Genomic DNA, 19,719 nt, shown 5'->3' with positions numbered 1-19,719 from the left:
TTTTAAAATAAATTCTTTAAACTGGGGCATTTTTTCCACAGACTTGAACACATTGCAGGAATGCACTGCTAAACACCATCATATGCATGGACACACTGGCTATCATAGGACTGCATTTAAATCCATACCAAGAAAACTAAGCCGTATGGATCTACAGTCAGGTCCATAAATATTGGGACATGGACACGATTCTAACATTTTTGGCTCTATACACCACCACAATGGATTTGAAATGAAACAAACAAGATGTGCATTAACTGCAGACTGTCAGCTTTAATTTGAGGGTATTTACATCCAAATCAGGTGAACGGTGTAGGAATTACAACAGTTTGCATATGTTCCTCCCACTTGTTAAGGGACCAAAAGTAATGGGACAATTGGCTTCTCAGCTGTTCCATGGCCAGGTGTGTGTTATTCCCTCATTATCCCAATTACAATGAGCAGATAAAAGGTCCAGAGTTCATTCCAAGTGTGCTATTTGCATTTGGAATCTGTTGCTGTCAACTCTCAAGATGAGATCCAAAGAGCTGTCACTATCCGTGAAGGAAGCCATCATTAGGCTGAAAAAAACAAAACAAACCCATCAGAGAGATGGCAAAAACATGTGCAGGCTGTGCATGGGATGGGTGTCAGTTGCATAGGCTGTGCATGGGACGGGTGTCAGGTGCGCTGGACTGTGCATGGGATGAGTGTCAGCAGCGCTGGACTGTGCATGGGATGGGTGTCAGGTGTGCAGGCTGTGCATGGGATGAATGTCGGGTGTGCAGGCTGTGCAAGGGATGGGTGTCAGGTGTGCAGGCTGTGCATGGGATGAATGTCGGGTGTGCAGGCTGTGCAAGGGATGGGTGTCAGGTGTGTAGGCTGTGCATGGGATGGGTGTCAGGTTCGCAGGCTGTGCATGGGACAGGTGTGCAGGGTGTCAAGTGCGCTGGACTGTGCATGGGGCGGGTGTCAGGTGCGTAGGCTGTGCATGGGACGGTGTCAGGTGTGCAGGCTGTGCATGGGACGGGTGTCAGGTGTGCAGGCTGTGCATGGGACGGGTGTCAGGTGTGCAGGCTGTGCATGGGATGGGTGTCAGGTGCGCCGGCTGTGCATGGGATGGGTGTCAGGACCCCCCAACTGTAGGAGGAGGGCTCAGCGTGACCCACATCTCTCCACGGTCAGAACGGAGCAGGGTGGAACCAAGATGCAGCGGCACCTACTCTCTGTCATTCTCCTCTCCTGCACCAGCCGAAGCACATTTCCGGCACCCGTATCGGTTCGTTCTTTTTACATCGGCACAATGCCGAAAGGGCTTATTTCGGCCGAAACAATTTGTCAGCCGAAATTTCGGTGCATCCCTACCGTATTGGCACCTGGACTTACACATCTTCTCTGAGCCACCACAAAGTAGATGGTAGCCTTGGTTGATGCCTGATTAAAGATGGTGCTGTCCTTCTGGAGAGTCGGGGGGGGGGGGGGGGGGGGGGCGGTATTGTGAACTCTGTGAGAGGTAATACTTTATTGAGCCTTAAAAAAAAAAACCCAAAATCCGCTCTGCGACGGACTGTAAGTTCTATTTTGACACATTTACTGGTCTATATTCCCTGAGGGCTCCCAAAGGCCGGCATCCTTCCATCGTCTAGGTGGGTCGTTGCCATATAAAAGAAGCCAAACTGTACACGGAGCGTCGGCCATCTCCTCCTTCCTCCGCTTTGATGGCGGGTCTCCGCGCTCTTACATGAGAACGCTTTGGCCCGAGGCTTTGCGCCGCTTCCAAAAACAATTGTGAAATTCTGCCAGCCTTGGAGAGCGAGGAGAAGTTTGGCCAGCGGAGTCTCAATACTGCAGGAAGGGGGAAGGCACGTGGTGGCCAGCTGCTGTGGGCCCGGCAAATCCCACATGTTATTCATCATCCGCCTTTCCCGCGTCACGCCAGATGACAGGAGGAACAGCTGGTGACCCACTTCACATTTCCATACCTGGCACACGGGCCGCTCACGCCTCCCCTCCAGAGTCCCGTCCTGCCTGCTAGCAGCGTCGGAGCCGCTCTGTCCCGTGCAACAATGCGGCTTGAGGAGAAAAGGACGGAGCCGAGATACAAAGTACAACGAAAGATCGAACTCGGAGAACAAAAATAGAACACAAAATGAGGGAGCTAAAACGCACTTACTGTGTTCATTCATAACTGAAGCATAGCAAACTGGGTTTCTTCTCTCCTCGCCTTTCAGGACAGCACCTGGAGAGAGTGCAGCTCCTCCCATAATCACAGGGAACGCCTCTTCCACCATGCCCTCAGTTATGGTGTTTCCTCTGACCATAGTGGAAGTGCTGCAGGAACATGGGTTATGGGGGCTGCGCTCTCTCCAGTGGGGGGTGGCAGTACTTACCTCGCAGAAGGTGTGTGTAGACCAGCCCAGCTCCTTCCTCCCTTGGTTGGGGGGGGGTTCCAGTGCCTTCTGTCCCCTCCCAGCTCAGTGGAGCCCTCAGTTATGGTGTTTCCTCTGACCATAGTGGAAGTGCTTCAGGAACCTGAGTTATGGGGGCTGCGCTCTCTCCAGTGGGGGGTGGCAGTACTTACCTCGCAGAAGGTGTGTGTAGACCAGCCCAGCTCCTTCCTCCCTTGGTTGGGGGGGGGTTCCAGCGCCTTCTGTCCCCTCCCAGCTCAGTGGAGCCCTCAGTTATGGTGTTTCCTCTGACTATAGTGGAAGTGCTGCAGGAAACTGGGTTATGGGGGCTGCGCTCTCTCCAGTGGGGGTGGCAGTACTTACCTCGCAGGAGGTGTGTGTGTGGACCAGCCCAGCTCCTTCCTCCGTTGGTTGGGGGGGTTCCAGCGCCTTCTGTCCCCTCCCAGCTCAGTGGAGCGATGGCCAGCCAGGGAGTCCCTGTCATGTCTATGGGCTTGGAAGGGAGTGGGTCTCCCGGGGCCTGGACCTAGGGAAGCAGTCAGGCGGCTTCTTGTGGTGTCTTGCAGGCCCAGCTGGAGGGGGATGCTAAGCTGGTAGGCAGAATTTCCGGCGGGGGCTTGGCGGCATTGGTTTCGGCCGCTGGAATGCAACGGGAAGAGGCAGGCCGGCGGGTGCTACCAGTTCTGGGTCACCAGCGTTCTGGACACCGGAGGGAACTTCAAGAGGACCACAGGTCTCATCAAAGCTGTGCACTCTGCAGGATAGAGGAGGCAGAGTGATTAGGAGGAGAGTTTTTAGGCAGGAAGGATGACCAAGGAGGAGAGACCTTTTTCAAAGTTGCAGAATCTTGAATTGCACGGATTGGAACGTCCACCATTGAACATAATTTGATTTCACTGGTCATGCAACTGCGCTTCACAAGTCTCATTCTAAGCCGCACCAATGTGAACCAGGGCTTATATTTATTTATTTCGGGTACTTATATAGTGCCATCAATTTACACAGAGCTTTACACATACACTATATTGCCCAAAGTATTGGACCGCCGGCCTTTCCACGCACATGATTTTTAATGGCCTCCCAGTCTTGGTCCGTAGGGTTCAATACTGAGTTGGCCCCGCCCTTTGCAGCTATAACAGCTTCAACTCTTCTGGGAAGGCCGTCCACAAGGTTTAGGAGGGTGTCTATGGGAAGGTTGGACCATTCTTCCAGAAGCACATTTGTGAGGTCAGGCACTGATGTCGGGGGAGGAGGCCTGGCTCGCAGTCTCCGCTCTAATTCATCCCAAAGGTGTTCTATGGGGTTGAGGTCAGGACTCTGTGCAGGACAGTCAAGTTCCTCCACCCCAAACTGGCTCCTCCATGTCTTTATGGACCTTGCTTTGTGCACTGGTGCGCAGTCATGTTGGAACAGGAAGGGGCCATCCCCAAACTCTTGAATGAAATTGTCCAAAATGTCTTGGTATGCTGACACCTTAAAAGTTCCCTTCACTGGAACTAGGGGGCCAAGTCCAACCCCTGAAAAACAACCCCACACCATAATCCTCCCTCCACCAAACTTTACACTTGGCACAATGCAGTCAGGCAAGTACCGTTCTCCTGGCAACCGGCAAACCCAGACACATCCATCGGATTGCCAGACAGAAGCATGATTGGTCCCTCCAGAGAACACGTCTCCTCTGCTCTAGAGTACAGTGGCGTTGTGCTTTACACCACGGCATCCGACACTTTGCATGGCACTTGGTGATGGAAGGCTTGGATGCAGCTGCTCGGCCATGGAAACCCATTCCATGAAGCTCTCTACACACTGTTGTTGGGCTCATCTGAAGGCCACACCAAGTTTGGAGGTCTTTAGCTATTGACTCTGCAGACAGTTGGCGACTTCTGCGCACTGTGTGCTTCAGCATGCGCTGACCCCGCCCTGTCATGTGACGTGGCCTACCACTTGGTGGCTGAGTGGCTGTTGTTCCCAGTTGCTTCCACTTTGTTATAATCCCACTAACAGTTGAGCGTGGAATATTTAGTAGCCAGGAAATGTCACGGATGGACTTATTGCCCAGGTGGCCACCTATCACGGGACCACGCTTGGAGTCACTGAGCTCCTGAGAGCGACCCATTCTTTCACCAATGTTTGTAGAAGCCGTCTGCATGCCGAGGGGCTTGATTGTATACACCTGTGTCCATGGAGGGGATTGGAACACCTGAACCCAATGATTTGGGGGACGGGCCCAATACTTTGGGCAATATAGTGTATATACAGCCTGTCTACCACCTGCCCTGACCACTATCAGCCTCTGGTTTTTGGTACAAATACTCCCCTGCTGTGCTATGCCTCATGTCAGATCCACCTGAAGAACTCTGGAACACTACTCTGTTACCTACACTCAGTCCCTTGTGCCACTAGCATTGTGTACCAGTAGGCCTGTTTGCCTTAAAGGGGTTGTAAAGCCTTACATATACCCAGTGAAGTGACTGGCCTGAGATGATACATAGAGATGAAACAAATCCTCCTACTTAAGTTGTACCTGTTTATCTTTAGCCCTCTACAGCTACAGCTGCTCAATGTCCAGAATTCGAAAAACTTGTCTGAGCTGTCAGAAAAAAAAGGGGACAGACAGCTGAAGTTACACTCAGTGAGGAGAGCTCTGAAAGCTGATTGGAGGGAAGGGACACAACCTCCTTCACCCAGCACACATGAAAATAGTTGAGGCTGTCAGTCACAAGCTGTGTGCTGGAGGTCCCTCCTCTGTCACCATTTTTCTCCTGGTGTCAGGAAAACTTGTCAGATTCATGCAGATAGCAGAGGAAGGAGGCAGCAGATAGAAATGACACTTAGTGCTCTAAATTGAGACACGTACACACTATAGAGGGATATGCTTTGTTTATATTTCATGTCTGAGGTTTACAACCCCTTTAGCCACTTCTTGACCGTGTTATAGCTGAATGACGGCTACAGCACAGTCATCCAATTTTGGAAGGGCATCATATGAAGTAATATCTCATTCATCAGTGCCCAAAAGTGTTGCCCATCAGTGTCTAGCAATGCTGCTAATCTGTGCCAGTCAGTGCCGCCTATCAGTGACATCAGTCAGTGCTTCCAGTCAGCACCCTTCAGTGCTGCCTGTCAGTGCCCATCATTGCCACCTATCAGTGCCCATCAATGCAGCCTCGTCAGTGCCTCATCAATGCCAGTGCCGCATATCAGTGCAGCTTCATCAGTTCCTCCTCACCAATGCCTATCTGTGCTGCCTCATCAGTGCCCATCAGTGCAGTGTCATCAGTGCCCATCAGTGCTGCCTCTCAGTGCCTATTAGTGCAGCCTCATCAGTGCCCATCAGTGCTGCCTCATCAGTCTTTATCAGTGCTGCCTATCATTGCTTATCAGTACAGCCTCATCAGTGCTGCCCATCAGTGCAGCCTCATCAGTGCCCATCAGTGCAGTCTCATCAGTGCCCATCAGTGCTGCCTATCAGTGCCTATCAGTGCAGCCTCATCAGTGCCCATCAGTGCTGCCTATCATTGCTTATCAGTACAGCCTCATCAGTGCAGTCTCATCAGTGCCCATCAGTGCTGCCTATCAGTGCAGCCTCATCAGTGCCCATCAGTGCCACCTATCAGTGCCCATCAGTGCTGCCTCATCAGTGTTGCCTATCAGTGCAACCTTATCAGCACACATCAGTGAAGGAGAAAAATTGCCTGTTTGGAACATTTTGTAATAGAAACAAAGAAAAAGGTTGTTTCTTTCAAAATTTTCGGTCTTTTTTAGTTTAGAGTGATAATAATAAACCCAACGGTGCTTAAAAACCACCAAAAGGAAGCTCTATTTGTGTGAAAAAAATGCTACAAATTTCATATGGGTAGTGTTGCATGACCGCGCAATTGTCATTCAAATGTGACAGAAAATTGGCCTGGGCAGGAAGGGGGTGAAAGTGCCCGGTAGGCGAGGGGTTAAATATTACAGATGGCTGATACATGGGTGCTTACAATTAAATGTATATTTTCTATATCCTGTGCTGGGCTGCTGGAGGGCGATGTAATACCCAACAAAGAATAGAAGAAGATCGATCAGAACAAAACGCATATAAATGATGGGACGGGATGCTATTTATATCTTCAAAGTCCTATCTCTAGGCATCCAGTATACAGTATATATCCATATAGTATTCATAATGTATCAGTCTTCAGAGCTGCCGCGGTGAATTATTGATGCGCTGCACAAGTGAAGTAATATCTCATTCATTCTCTGCGTCGGGAAGGAAATTGAGAGTTCCATCAAATATTCATCGTATTCAGGAGAAGGTCAACATTCCGGGCTGAAGATGAAGGTGACTTCCTGCCATCCCATCTCCGAGGAGGTCGGAGTTCTGTTCTGACGCTGAAAACGTACTCCGGTCCATAGGACTGTCCGTTCGGTGCAGGAATACTACACCACCTCGGACGCGGTACATACTGTCATGGGTTTTTAATGAACCTCTGGGGGGTTGATTTACTAAAACCTGCATGGCGTAAAATCTGGTGCAGCGCTGCATGGAAACCAATCAGCATCCAGGTTTTATTGTCAAAGCTCAACTGAACAAGCTGAAGTTAGAAGCTGATCAGTTACCATTCCAAACTGCACCAGATTCCGAGTGATCCATTTTTAGTAAATCCCCCCCTCTGTGTCAGAAACGGTGGGGAATAGGGACAAGTAGCTGCTAGTGGTGCACCAAAATGAAAATTCTGGACTGAAAACCTAAAATTTAGGATGCATTTTTCCAAAAACTGAAACCGAAACGTATGTTTCCACACCGCTCTATAGCAGAAATATTGCTACAGGGCGGCATGGATGTGCAAAATCATGTACAGTGGGGCAAAAAAGTATTTAGTCCCCACCAATTGTACAAGTTCTCCCACTTAAAAAGATGAGAGAGGCCTGTAATTGGCATCATAGGTAGACCTCAACTATGAGAGACAAAATGAGAAAACAAATCCAGACAATCACATTGGCTGATCTGGAAAGAATTTATTTGCAAATTATGGTGGAAAATAAGTATTTGGTCACCTACAAACAAGCAAGATTTCTGGCTCTCACAGACCTGTACCTTCTTCTTTAAGAGGCTCCTCTGTCCTGCACTCATTACCTGTATCAATGGCACCTGTTTGACTTGTTATCAGTATAAAAGACACCTGTCCACAACCTCAAACAGTCACACTCCAAACTCCACTATGGTGAAGACCAAAGAGCTGTAGAAGGACACCAGAAACAAAATTGTAGACCTGCACCAGGCTGGGAAGACTGAATCTGCAATAGGCAAGCAGCTTGGTGTGAACAAATCAACTGTGGGAGCAATAATTAGAAAATGGAAGACATACAAGACCACTGATAATCTGGGGCTCCACGCAAGATCTCACCACGTGGGGTCAAAATGGTCACAAGAACGGTGAGCAAAATTCCCAGGACCACACGGGGGGACCTAGTGAATGACCGGCAGAGAGCTGGGACCAACCTAACAAAGGCTACCATCAGTAGCACACTACGCCGCCAGGGACTCAGATCCTGCAGTGCCAGACGTGTCCCCCTGCTTAAGCCAGTACATGTCCAAGTTGAAGTTTGCTAGAGAGCATTTGGATGATCCAGAAGAGGATTGGGAGAATGTCATATGGTCAGATGAAACCAAAATAGAACTGTTTGGTAGAAACACAACTCGTCGTGTTTGGAGGAGAGAGAATGCTGAGTTGCATCCAAAGAACACCATACCTACTGTGAAGCATGGTACTGTTTCTCCGCAAAGGGACCAGGACGACCGATCCATGTACAGGACAGAATGAATGGGGCCATGTATCGTGAGATTTTGAGTGCAAACCTCCTTCCATCAGCAAGGGCATTGAAGATGAAACGTGGCTGGGTCTTCCAACATGACAATGATCCCAAACATACCGCCTGGGCAATGAAGGAGTGGCTTCGTAAGAAGCATTTCAAGGTCCTGGAGTGGCCTAGCCAGTGACCAGATCTCAACCCCATAGAAAACCTTTGGAGGGAGTTGAAAGTCCAGCGACAGCCCAAAAACATCACTGCTCTAGAGGAGATCTGCATGGAGGATGGGCCAACATACCAGCAACAGTGTGTGCCAACCTTGTGAAGACTTCCAGGAAACGTCTGACCTCTGTCATTGCCAACAAAGATATATAACAAAGTATTGAGATGAACTTTTCATATTCACCAAATACTTATTTTCCACCATAATTTACAAATAAATTCTTTCCAAATCAGCCAATGTGATTGTCTGGATTTTTTTTCTCATTTTGTCTCTCATAGTTGAGGTCTACCTATGATGCCAATTACAGGCCTCTCTCATCTTTTTAAGTGGGAGAACTTGCACAATTGGTGGCTGACTAAATACTTTTTTGCCCCACTGTATATATACACGTGATTTTGCAGTTCCGGGTAGGGGGTGCATGCTCACCGCCTTACCTCCCACATGGAAGAAAAATATATTTTAAATATATTTTTAAAATATTCTTCCCAAATATATTGACATATATGTGAAATACTAAAATTTTGGCCATATTCAATATATTTCAAAATATATTTCAATATATACTGTATGTTGAAATGCGTTTTTTATATATTACAAAATATATGAAAAATATTTTAAATAGGAGAGGATCAGAGAAGACAGGATTAAACATCCTTTTTACACAATGCGGAGGATTAGCCCCTTAGGTTCCACAGTGAGTATAACAAACACGCTTTACTGCATCTACAGATTGATTGTACTGTTGGGGGTTTAGTAACACTTTAGTGATTTTTTTTAGCATACATATGCATGCATTTTGGTTATCATGTATTGTTTTTGGAAGCCGGGTATCACGTACCTGGTGATGGAGGCCAATGGAGAGAGGGCTTCCCTTGTGGCTACATTCCGGATTCCCCTGAGAGTGGGACAGCAGGAGTCAGGCCCAAAGTTGCACAGGTCGCCAGTAGGAGTGCTGGTTGGTGGTCCACTCAGAAGCACAGCTGGTGCACGGAGATAGGTCTTCAGACAGGAGGAGCCTTTGCGTGGTATGCAAGCCCTTCCGGGATTTAGATGTTTACTGGGTAGTCGGTTCAAGCCAAGGTCAGGTACCAGGTGGGAATCAGAGCAGACGTAGTCAGATGGGATAGCCGAGGTCATACACAGAGGAGAGAGAGAGAGAGTATCCGTAAGCCAAGCCAAGGTCAGATCAGGGGCAAAGCAGAGTAGACAGGTCCAGGAGCAAGCCGAGTCGGTAACAGGAGATCACGGGTCAAGTCACAGGAACCAGGACCAGGGCACTGGGAGCTAGAGATCATCCAGCAACTTGAGGAAGTGATGAGCCTCCTTATAAAGGCCGTCTGGCACCAGACTGAGGCTGATGTGTCCTTCTGCGGCCATGCAGAGTACTGGCAGAACTGCCAGGTCTTCCAGAACCTCTGCCGTGGACAGGACCCTGACACTGGTCTTCCCCTATTCATATGCTAATGAACTTGTTGACTGGTTCTTAGAGCTCATGCCACAGAATAGCCTTAGCAACACACCCACTACCACCTTTTTTTTGGTGTATCTGAACTTTGAGCCTAAGGAGGGTTGGCATCTGGAGCAAAGTCAGGGATAGGATGCATTTACAACCCATTGCATCCTTACAAAACTACCAAACCCAACTTAATGTCACCTTCCCTATTGACTCCAATGCATTTCAACAAAAATGGTGACATTTGCTGAGATTTCCCAATACAGTATTGGCCTAAATTTTGGGACAGTTAAACATTTTCGATTTTGCTTAACCTCGGTCACCATATTTCATCTCCCTCCGCATTGTCAGGAACACCTCCTTTCCACAACAGAAGGAGGGGAATTATGGACAGACCTGGAGGAATACGATTGACAGTGGGGGGCTACATGACCGAGGGGAGGAATAGTGCCAAGCAAGAGTTAAACATTTTTTTAGTACCATGTAGGTACTTTCCTGATTGGAGAATGTTGGTCACGTGATTTCGAAGGCGTCAAAAAGGTAGGAGCTATGGTGATTGTTGGAAAATCATTCCAGAAAGATAGACAAGTGTATAGAGTTGTCTGACCAGCTCCCCCCAGGTTCCTGTATGTCATATGGATCATATTAGATAGGAAGGTATCATGGCACCTTGGTAGGTAAGGGTTTTTTTTGGGGGTCTGAGGAATAGTGGGATGGTTACAAAATGTGGGGCCCATCTGGTGGTATGATCAGTGGTGTATTTAGGTTTTGTGCTGCTCTAGGCAACACAAAAATCGTCTGCCCCAACAGACACGGACCAACGCCCCCCCTCCCCCACCCACTGAGAGAGCCTGACATTGACCAACAACACCTCTGCCCCCCTACTCAGGAGAGCCTTCCACTACCCCCCCCCCTTCCCGGTGATAGAGAGAAAGACACTCATCTTCAAAGCTCCAGACATCCCCAGGAACAAGAATCAGGCTCTACATACACCATCAAGCTGCCCTCAGCCTCTCTTGGATCCCACCTGGTTCCCATGGCACACGTGTCCCTTCTTAGAACCCTTCTTCTGAGGGGAGATGCTGCCCCCCCTGAAAAATGCCGCCCTCGGCAAGTGCCTTGTGGTAAATACACCCCTGGGTATGGTGGTTCTATATTTTGTATTGGTTATCTTTACTGAGGTTCGGTCAATTGGGAAGGCGAAAAACGATCAAGTTGGAGCAGTCTTTGAGCCAGTGGGGTGCGGCTGATAACAGGATAAATAGTCTGTCCTTCAGATAATGATAATATAGAACAAGTCCAGAGACAGCAACAAAAATGGTAAAAAATCAATTTGAGAGATAAAACTTATCAGGGGAGACTGCAGGATCCTAATATGTAAAGCCTAGAGGAAAGAAGAGAAACGGGGAAATGATGGAAACAACACATTATGATTCATTTAGTTACGAATCGAAATTTGGACAAAAATTTTATGATTCGCATGAATCGGAATCTCCGAATCACAATAGTAACAAATTTCAATGAATCTGAAATAAAGTATAATGAAAACAACATATTTAATTCACATTCATTCATTTGCAACTTCAGAGGGTTTTATACGTTTAATAACATTATTATTATTATTATTATATTATTATACAGTATTTATAAAGCACCAATAGTTCGCTCAGCGCTGTACATTACAAAGGGGGACAGAACATGTGACAGAACAATAACAATACAATGTGATACACGAGGGGTTCGAGGGCCCTGCTCCTTGGAGCTTACAATCTAGGAGGGATGGGATGGTGGTACAGGAGGAAATAGCTGTGGGGGATGGAGTGGTAGAAAGAGTGGAGGAGGTTGGGAATTATCAGGGGGTGGGGTAGGCTTCCCTGAAGAGATGGGTTTTCAAGGTGAGCCTAAAGGAGAGGAGAGTAGGTGATAGTTTGATGGATTGGGGTAGGGAGTTCCAGAGGATGGGTGACACCCTAGAGAAGTCATGGAGGTGGGCATGGGAGGAGGAGACTAGGGAACTAGAGAGAAGGAGGTCTTGTGAGGAGCAGAGTGTGCGTGTTGGGTGGTACTTGGATATTAGGTCAGTGATGTAGTTCGGGGCAGTATGGTGGACGGCTTTGTATGTCAGTGTTAGGATTTTGAATTTGATCCGTTGGGCAATCGGAAGCCAGTGGAGGGATTGGCAGAGGAGGGTTGAGGACACTGAGTGGAGGCCAGTGGAGGGATTGGCAGAGGGGGGTGGCGGAAACGGAGCAGTTGGAAAGGTGAATGAGTCTGGCAGCCGTATTCAGGATCGACTGAAGCTGGGATAGCCAGCGGCGAGGCAGGCCAGTGAGGAGGGAGTTGCAGTAATCGAGTCGTGATATGATGAGGGAGTGGATGAGCTGCTTAGTGGTTTCTGGGGTTAGGAACAATACAGTTCAATACAAGAGGGTTAGGAGGGCCCTGATCCTGGGAGCTTACAATCTAAGAGGGAGGGGCTAGTGGTACAAAAGGTAGTAACTGTGGGGGATGGACTGGTAGGAGGAATAGAAGGTTCTATTATTAGCTGAAGGCAGGATAGGATTCCCTGAAGAGAGGTTTTCAGAGATCGCCTAAAAGTGGGCAGAGTCGGCGATAGTCTGATAAATTGGGGTAGAGCGTTCCAGAGGATGGGAGAAGCTCTGCAGAAGTCCTGGAGATGAGCATGGGAGGAGGAGACAAGGGAGCTAGAGAGCTGGAGGTTGTGCGAGGAGCAGAGAGTGTACGGTTTGGGTGATATTTGGAGACAAGATTGGTGATGTAATTTGGGGCGGAGTTATAAATGGTTTTATATGTTATTGTTAATGCTTGAATTTTATCCTTTGGGCAATGGGAAGCCAGTGGAGGGATTGGCAGAGAGGGATGGAGGACACTGATTGGAGGGCTTGGCAGAGACGGATGGAGGACACTGAGTGGAGGCCAGTGGAGGGATTGGCAGAGAGGGGTGGAGGACACTGAGTGGAGGCCAGAAGAGGGATTGGCAGAGAGGGGGACACTGAGTGGAGGTCAGTGGAGGGCTTGGCAGAGACGGATGGTGGACACTGAGTGGAGACCAGTGGAGGGATTGGCAGAGAGGGATGGAGGCCAGTGGAGGGATTGGCAGAGAGGGATGGAGGACACTGAATGGAGGCCAGTGGAGGGATTGGCAGAGAGGGGTGGAGGACACTGAGTGGAGTCCAGTGGAGGGATTGGCAGAGAGGGGTGGTGGAAACTGAGTGGAGGCCAGTGGAGGGATTAGCAGAGAGGGGTGGTGGAAACTGAGTGGAGGCCAGTGGAGGGATTGGCAGAGAGGGGTGGAGGACACTGAATGGAGGCCAGTGGAGGGATTGGCAGAGAGGGGTAGAGGACACTGAGTGGAGGTCAGTGGAGGGATTGGCAGAGAGGGGTGGAGGACACTGAGTGGAGGCCATTGGAGGGATTGGCAGAGAGGGGTGGAGGACACTGAGTGGAGGCCAGTGGAGGGATTGGCAGATATGGAACGGTTACTAAGGTGGATGAGTCTGGCAGCAGCATTCATGATAGACTGAAGAGGGGATAGCCTGCGATGAGGTCGGTCAACGAGGAGGGAGTTACAATAGTCAAGGCGAGAGATAACCAGGGAGGGAAGAAGTTGCTTAGTAGTTTTAGAGGTTAAGAATGGACGTATCTCGGAGATGATCACTCTGTAATGCTATGACTGGCCAAAGCCAAAGTTGCAAACCAGTTGCATCGAAGTCACAAGCAGGTTGCTGAATTAACATAAGGACATAATGAATAAATCTGAATCCTCCGAAATAACTTCCAACGGAACAACGAATATACTAAACAAATACAAATATGCGAAACAAAAGCCAAAAATGAATCATTCTAACATGCTGTAGAGAATATGATGAAGTGAAATGAATGACCTAACGGATGAATCCAAAACTAAACAAAATTTTCGTCATGCACATCTCTAATTGAAACCTTTAAATAAATGAAGGGAGTAAATCTGACAACTCATTGGGCCCCCGGGCAATAGGGGATCATGGGGCCCCTGTGTCCTTGCCCAAACTCAAAAAAGCCTATGAAAAAGGTACCAGGGGCATCTCATGGGGCCCCATATTGACCCCGGGTCCTTGGGCAGTGTCCGAGTTTCCAAATGGTCAGTCCGCCCCTGGAGTGAATAATGTTCAGGAGGCCACTATGACCTCAAACTAGCAGTGGGAAAGCTTGGAATGTATTTTTTTTTACTGAAAGAGTAGTTGATACTTGGAACAGATCTCAGTAGAGGTAGTGCGTCACCAGGCAGACGTGATATACTTCTTGGTCTTCTTCTGCCATTACTCTTCTATACTTAGGCTAAAAGACACCAAAGACCCTCTTAGAATCCAACGGTGGTCATATTATTGTAGCACTACCCCTTTAGCAGTCGCTGAGTTTTGGGTCCCCCTACAGCTCTGCACAGCCAGGCAACACGTATTTTCTTCCATGCTTTGCACTCAGAGCCAGTAAACAGTCCTTAAGCTTGGTTTTGTGATTTTTTTAATAAAGGGGTTAATAACTTGGATGGGGTTGAGGGGTGTATGGGATGCCAAAGGAAACTGCAAACTTGAGGACGAACTCCTTAGCAGCTATGTACAGATGAGACAAAACAGCCTCTCCTTTAAGAGCATTCCAGCTCTCCAGTGTACCTCCTCAGGCCCTAGATGAATCCTCCTCTTCACCCAGCTGCTCAAAGGGCATTCCCTGGGCAAGGAGGCCCAGAAACTGCCAATTTAGCCCAATCCCAGATCAGAAGCTAGTTGGGTACTGCACCTGATGGCCCTCTTCCCTTATCTGGCCCAGAGGGTGTAAGGGTACTCACGCTGTCCTTCCTGTCAGCTTGTTTGGTTGGTGGTTGCCTTCAGGCCTTGTGTTGGGCTGCCTCCTTCCCTGCTGGTTAACATATCCCTTTTAGAAGACGGTGGTTGAGTGGAGATTCCCTTTTCCAGCACCTGCCTGTAGGTAGGCCCCTTCCCTGGGCCACCTTCCAGGCTCCACACTCCACCCTTTCACTCGACACTAACCTGACTCTGCACAGGCTCTGCCACTTTTGATAGTTGCCCTGGACGCCATGCCCAGTCTCCTACCAGTGGATTGGCCAGACATGTAGATCTGGGACTCCTCAGCTCCTCCACCCCTCTTCCAGAACGTTCTCTACATTTCTGGAGAAGTGGGAGGGCTCCAGAAGCCCTGACCTGTTAGAGCCTCCTAGCCTGTCCTGAGGTGGCCTCTCTATCTCACTCCCAGGCTGACTCATCCCCAGGCTGCTACTCAGCCTCCATGTAACAAAAACCTAGCTAACTAACCTGAGGAAGGGGGGGCAATACATTGTTTATCTGGTTTACTTTATCTTAAGCTAGTTATGAAATTGTTAATTGTTTCATGTAATAAATGAAGGGCTTCCATGGCCATTTTAAATCCATGTTGTACGCTCTTGAGTATTTACCGGGGTTCAGTGGGGGGACAAATTGGACGGCTCCAGCAGTCAAGGCGGATTGTTATCTGACACAAACTGTTTCTCTTTGTCTCCAGCAAAATAAATTGTTGGGTTTTTCTGAGAAAGTGGAACAATAAATGAGCAGAAAGGAGCAAATTGTTCTGCGTGACATTTGAGCTGTGTGTTTTTCTAGGAACCTCTCGGAGGTCTGTGATGTGGTTGTTGTTTGTGGCTGATTGTTGTTTTAGAAAATGGACACTTGAAATCCATCTGGGCTTTCAGGGGAAGAGGCTACAGACCTTCTCCATGTTGTAGATCTCCATGTCATCCATGTAATCTGCATAATAAAACGAATTATGTTGAAAAAGAAAATCACTTTGGATTGTTTGAATTTGGTGTGTATAGAACAGGGGTGGGCAACTGTGGCCCTCCAGCTGTTGTAGAACTACAAGTCCCATGAGGCATTGCAAAACTGCCAGTTACAAGCAGGACTCCCAAAGGCAGAGGCATGATGGGACTTGTAGTTCACCAACAGCTGGAGGGCCACAGTTGCCCACCCCTGGTATAGAACATACAGCCTTAGGCCTTGTTCACACCAGTGTATCTATGCATACCCCCATGAAGGGCACAAGATGCAGCAAGTGTTTTACAGTGGCATCACTAGCACCAGGCACTCTGGGCACATGCCCCACATTTCCTGCACAGTGCCGGGGTCCCCGACGCAGCGATCCCACTGGTGCAATATAAATGCTTTTTGTGAGTTTTGTTGAACCACTAGAACCACCAGAATCTCTCCTTGTTGACTACCTGTCAGAGCAAGTGAATTTCGAGCCAAGGGAAGCTCCTCCTAGACTGCCTCTGGGCTCTGACCAGGGTTGTCTTAATAACATAGTTAGTCTGGCTGAAAAAAGACAAAAGTCCATCCAGTTCAACAAAAAACAAAAAGTTATAATCCTACACCCACAGTTGATCCAGAGGAAGGCAAAAACCCCCAGCAAAGCACGATCCAATTTGCTCCTGCAGGGGAAAAAATAGTTTCCTGATCCCCCGAGAGGCAATCGGATATTCCCTGGATCAACTTTACCTATAAATGTTATATCCAGTTATATTCTGTGTATCCAAGAAAGAATCCAGGACTTTCCTACAGCAATCCACTGAGCTGGCCACAACCAACTCTTGAGGGAGTCTATTCCACATTCTCACAGCTCTTACTGTGAAGAAACCTTTCCATGTTTGGAGATTAAATCTCTTTTCCTCCAGACTATCTATCTATCTATCTATCTATCTATCTATCTATCGATCGCTCTATCTATCTATCTATCTATCTATCATCTATCTACCTATCTATATTTCCATCCATCCTACATATCTTTCCCTCTGTTTTTCCAGCTCTGTCCTGCGGGGGGCGCTGTGTCCCACCATTTGGACCAATCGCCATTTACCCTGATCTATCTATCTATCTATCTATCTATCTGTCTGTCTACCTATCCATCCCACATATCTTTCCTTCCATTTTTTTCATCTGTGTCCTGCGGGTGGCGCTGTGTTCCAGTATTTGGACAGACCACCATTCACCCTGATCGATCGATCTATCTATCTATCTATCTATCTATCTATCTATCTATCTATCTATCTATCTATCTATCTATCTATACATCCTACATATCTTTCCCTCCGTCTTTTCATTCTTGTCCTGCGGGGACGCTGTGTCCCTCCATTTGGACAGACCGCTGTTTGCCCTGATCTATCTATCACACATATCTTTCTCTGTTTTTTCATCTCTGTCCTGCGGGTGGCGCTGTGTCCCAGCATTTGGACCAACTGCCATTCACCCTGATCTATCTATCTATCTATCTATCTATCTATCTATCTATCTATCTATCTATCTATCTATCTATTATCTATCTATTATCTATCTATCTATCTATTATCTATCTATTATCTATCTATCTATCTATTATCTATCTATCTATCTATCTATCTATTATCTATCTATCTATCTATCTATCTATCTATCTATCTATCTATCTATTATCTATCTATCTATCTATCTATCTATTATCTATCTATCTATCTATCTATCTATCTATCTATCTATCTATTATCTATCTATCTATCTATCTATCTATCTATCTATCTATCTATCTATTATCTATCTATCTATCTATCTATCTATCTATCTATCTATTATCTATCTATCTATCTATCTATCTATCTATCTATCTATCTATCTATTATCTATCTATCTATCTATCTATCTATCTATCTATTATCTATCTATCTATCTATTATCTATCTATCTATCTATCTATCTATCTATCTATCTATCTATCTATCTATCTATCTATCTATTATCTATCTATCTATCTATCTATCTATTATCTATCTATCTATCTATCTATCTATTATCTATCTATCTATCTATCTATCTATCTATCTATCTATTATCTATCTATCTATCTATCTATCTATCTATTATCTATCTATCTATCTATCTATTATCTATCTATTATCTATCTATCTATCTATTATCTATCTATCTATCTATCTATCTATTATCTATCTATCTATCTATCTATTATCTATCTATCTATCTATCTATTATCTATCTATCTATCTATTATCTATCTATCTATCTATTATCTATCTATCTATCTATCTATCTATCTATTATCTATCTATCTATCTATCTATTATCTATCTATCTATCTATCTATCTATCTATCTATCTATCTATCTATCTATTATCTATCTATCTATTATCTATCTATCTATCTATCTATCTATCTATCTATCTATCTATTATCTATCTATCTATTATCTATCTATCTATCTATCTATTATCTATCTATCTATCTATCTATCTATCTATCTATCTATCTATCTATCTATCATTATCTATCTATCTATCTATCTATCTATTATCTATCTATCTATCTATCATTATCTATCTATCTATCTATCTATCTATCTATCTATCTATCTATCTATCTATCTATCTATCTATCTATCTATCTATCTATCCATCCATACATCCTACATATCTTTCCCTCCGTCTTTTCGTCTCTGTCCTGCGGGGGGCGCTGTGTCCCTCCATTTGGACAGACCGCTGTTCGCCCTGATGTAACAGATGTTGGTTGAGGTTACTGTCGGTCATTTTTCTTCTTGCACATCTGGCAGTTTTGGGGTGGGGTTGCGGCGCTGACATTTGCAGCCTGAATTTGGCGTTTCTGGACAGCCGGACAGCTGATGTTGTTGTTGCTGAGCAGAATCTTCCGTCAGCTGGGACCGTCCCGCACGACACTCTGTAATTGTCACAATTAGATCAGTTTAATTTCCGCCGTGTTTGAAGTCATCCGTACGTCCCGCTTCTCATCCTCCAGAACCCGATCCAAACCGCCGTCCTGTCTGCATGATGCCGCCGGATCTCGCTGCCCTTTTCCATCGTGTTATACAACTTCCCAAACACGTCGGTTTTATGTAAGGAAGGAAAACATTTCATTCTGCAGATTGGAAGATCACATCCTGATGTATGTAGAACAGAACATGAGCCCATTAAAGGGCCTATTAACCTGAACTGGATGATGTTGAGTGTGCTCTGTGCATCGTAACTGCCATTTTTTCCCCATAAACCTCAGTTTTATTCATCTTTTCTTTCCATCTCAGTCAGTGCTGCTGATCTCCTGCAGCCTCTGTCAGCCATTTTCTATCTACATGCACACTCTCCAGGGTGGTGACAACACAGAAACACTTTTGGGAGACAGGGGCACTGTGTTGTCACCTTAGAACAGAAGCAAAGATCTTCATGGCATAATAATAATTTTTAAAATTTTTGAAAAGACTGAAAAAAACCCCCAGTAAAGCAAATATTGTCTAAATCCATTGGTCCTGTGGATTCTTCCTGAGTCTCGGGGGATTTGTGTATTTCTTCCAGGTCTGTGCAATGATCCAGTGTAAGACGTCCTGGAATAAAGACCGCTCACTGCTGCCCTCTCTCTTTGTGAGGGGTGACTGGTCTTGTCTCCGCCCCCTCCTGTAGTTTTCTTTAATGGGTGGGGCCTGCTGGGTCCCTTCCACAGGTCTACTCTCTGCACAGGCTATGTACAGCACAGTGATGATCTTTTACAAGGTAATATTTGTGTTTGCAAAGGCATTTGGTTCACGCAAAGGAGCAGGCCTGGACTGGCCATAGGGCACTCCGGGCATTTGACTGGTGGGTCAGGTCCGCCTGATTATGAGTGGCAGCTGGGCAGCACATAGAGGTACCAATTCGTGGATTTCTCTCCTGCAGCCACTGAATACCCTCATCTCCTCCTCTCCCTCCTGCAGGCATTCAGTGGCGGCAGGAGGTAAATCCACAGAGCGGTTCCTCTATGTGCCGCCCGGCTACCCTTCCTATCCATCT

The 19,719-nt window shown here is 46.7% G+C and overlaps 1 long non-coding RNA gene across 1 annotated transcript; it reads right to left on the bottom strand.

Moving 5' to 3' along the window:
* Window positions 1-253: 253 nt before the first annotated feature.
* Window positions 254-2,283, bottom strand: LOC149437063 (uncharacterized). Its single transcript, XR_016308190.1, has 2 exons — window positions 2,153-2,283; window positions 254-560 (listed from the first exon to the last, which is right to left on the bottom strand). It is a non-coding gene; the product is annotated as an uncharacterized LOC149437063 (long non-coding RNA).
* Between the last annotated feature and the right edge of the window lie 17,436 nt (window positions 2,284-19,719).

Source organism: Staurois parvus, unplaced genomic scaffold (assembly GCF_062004578.1).
Source record: "Staurois parvus isolate SC_StPar_1 unplaced genomic scaffold, SC_StPar_1.0 ptg001320l, whole genome shotgun sequence".
Classification (NCBI taxonomy): Eukaryota; Metazoa; Chordata; class Amphibia; order Anura; family Ranidae; genus Staurois; species Staurois parvus.
This window is presented reverse-complemented; position numbering and strand designations above follow the sequence as displayed.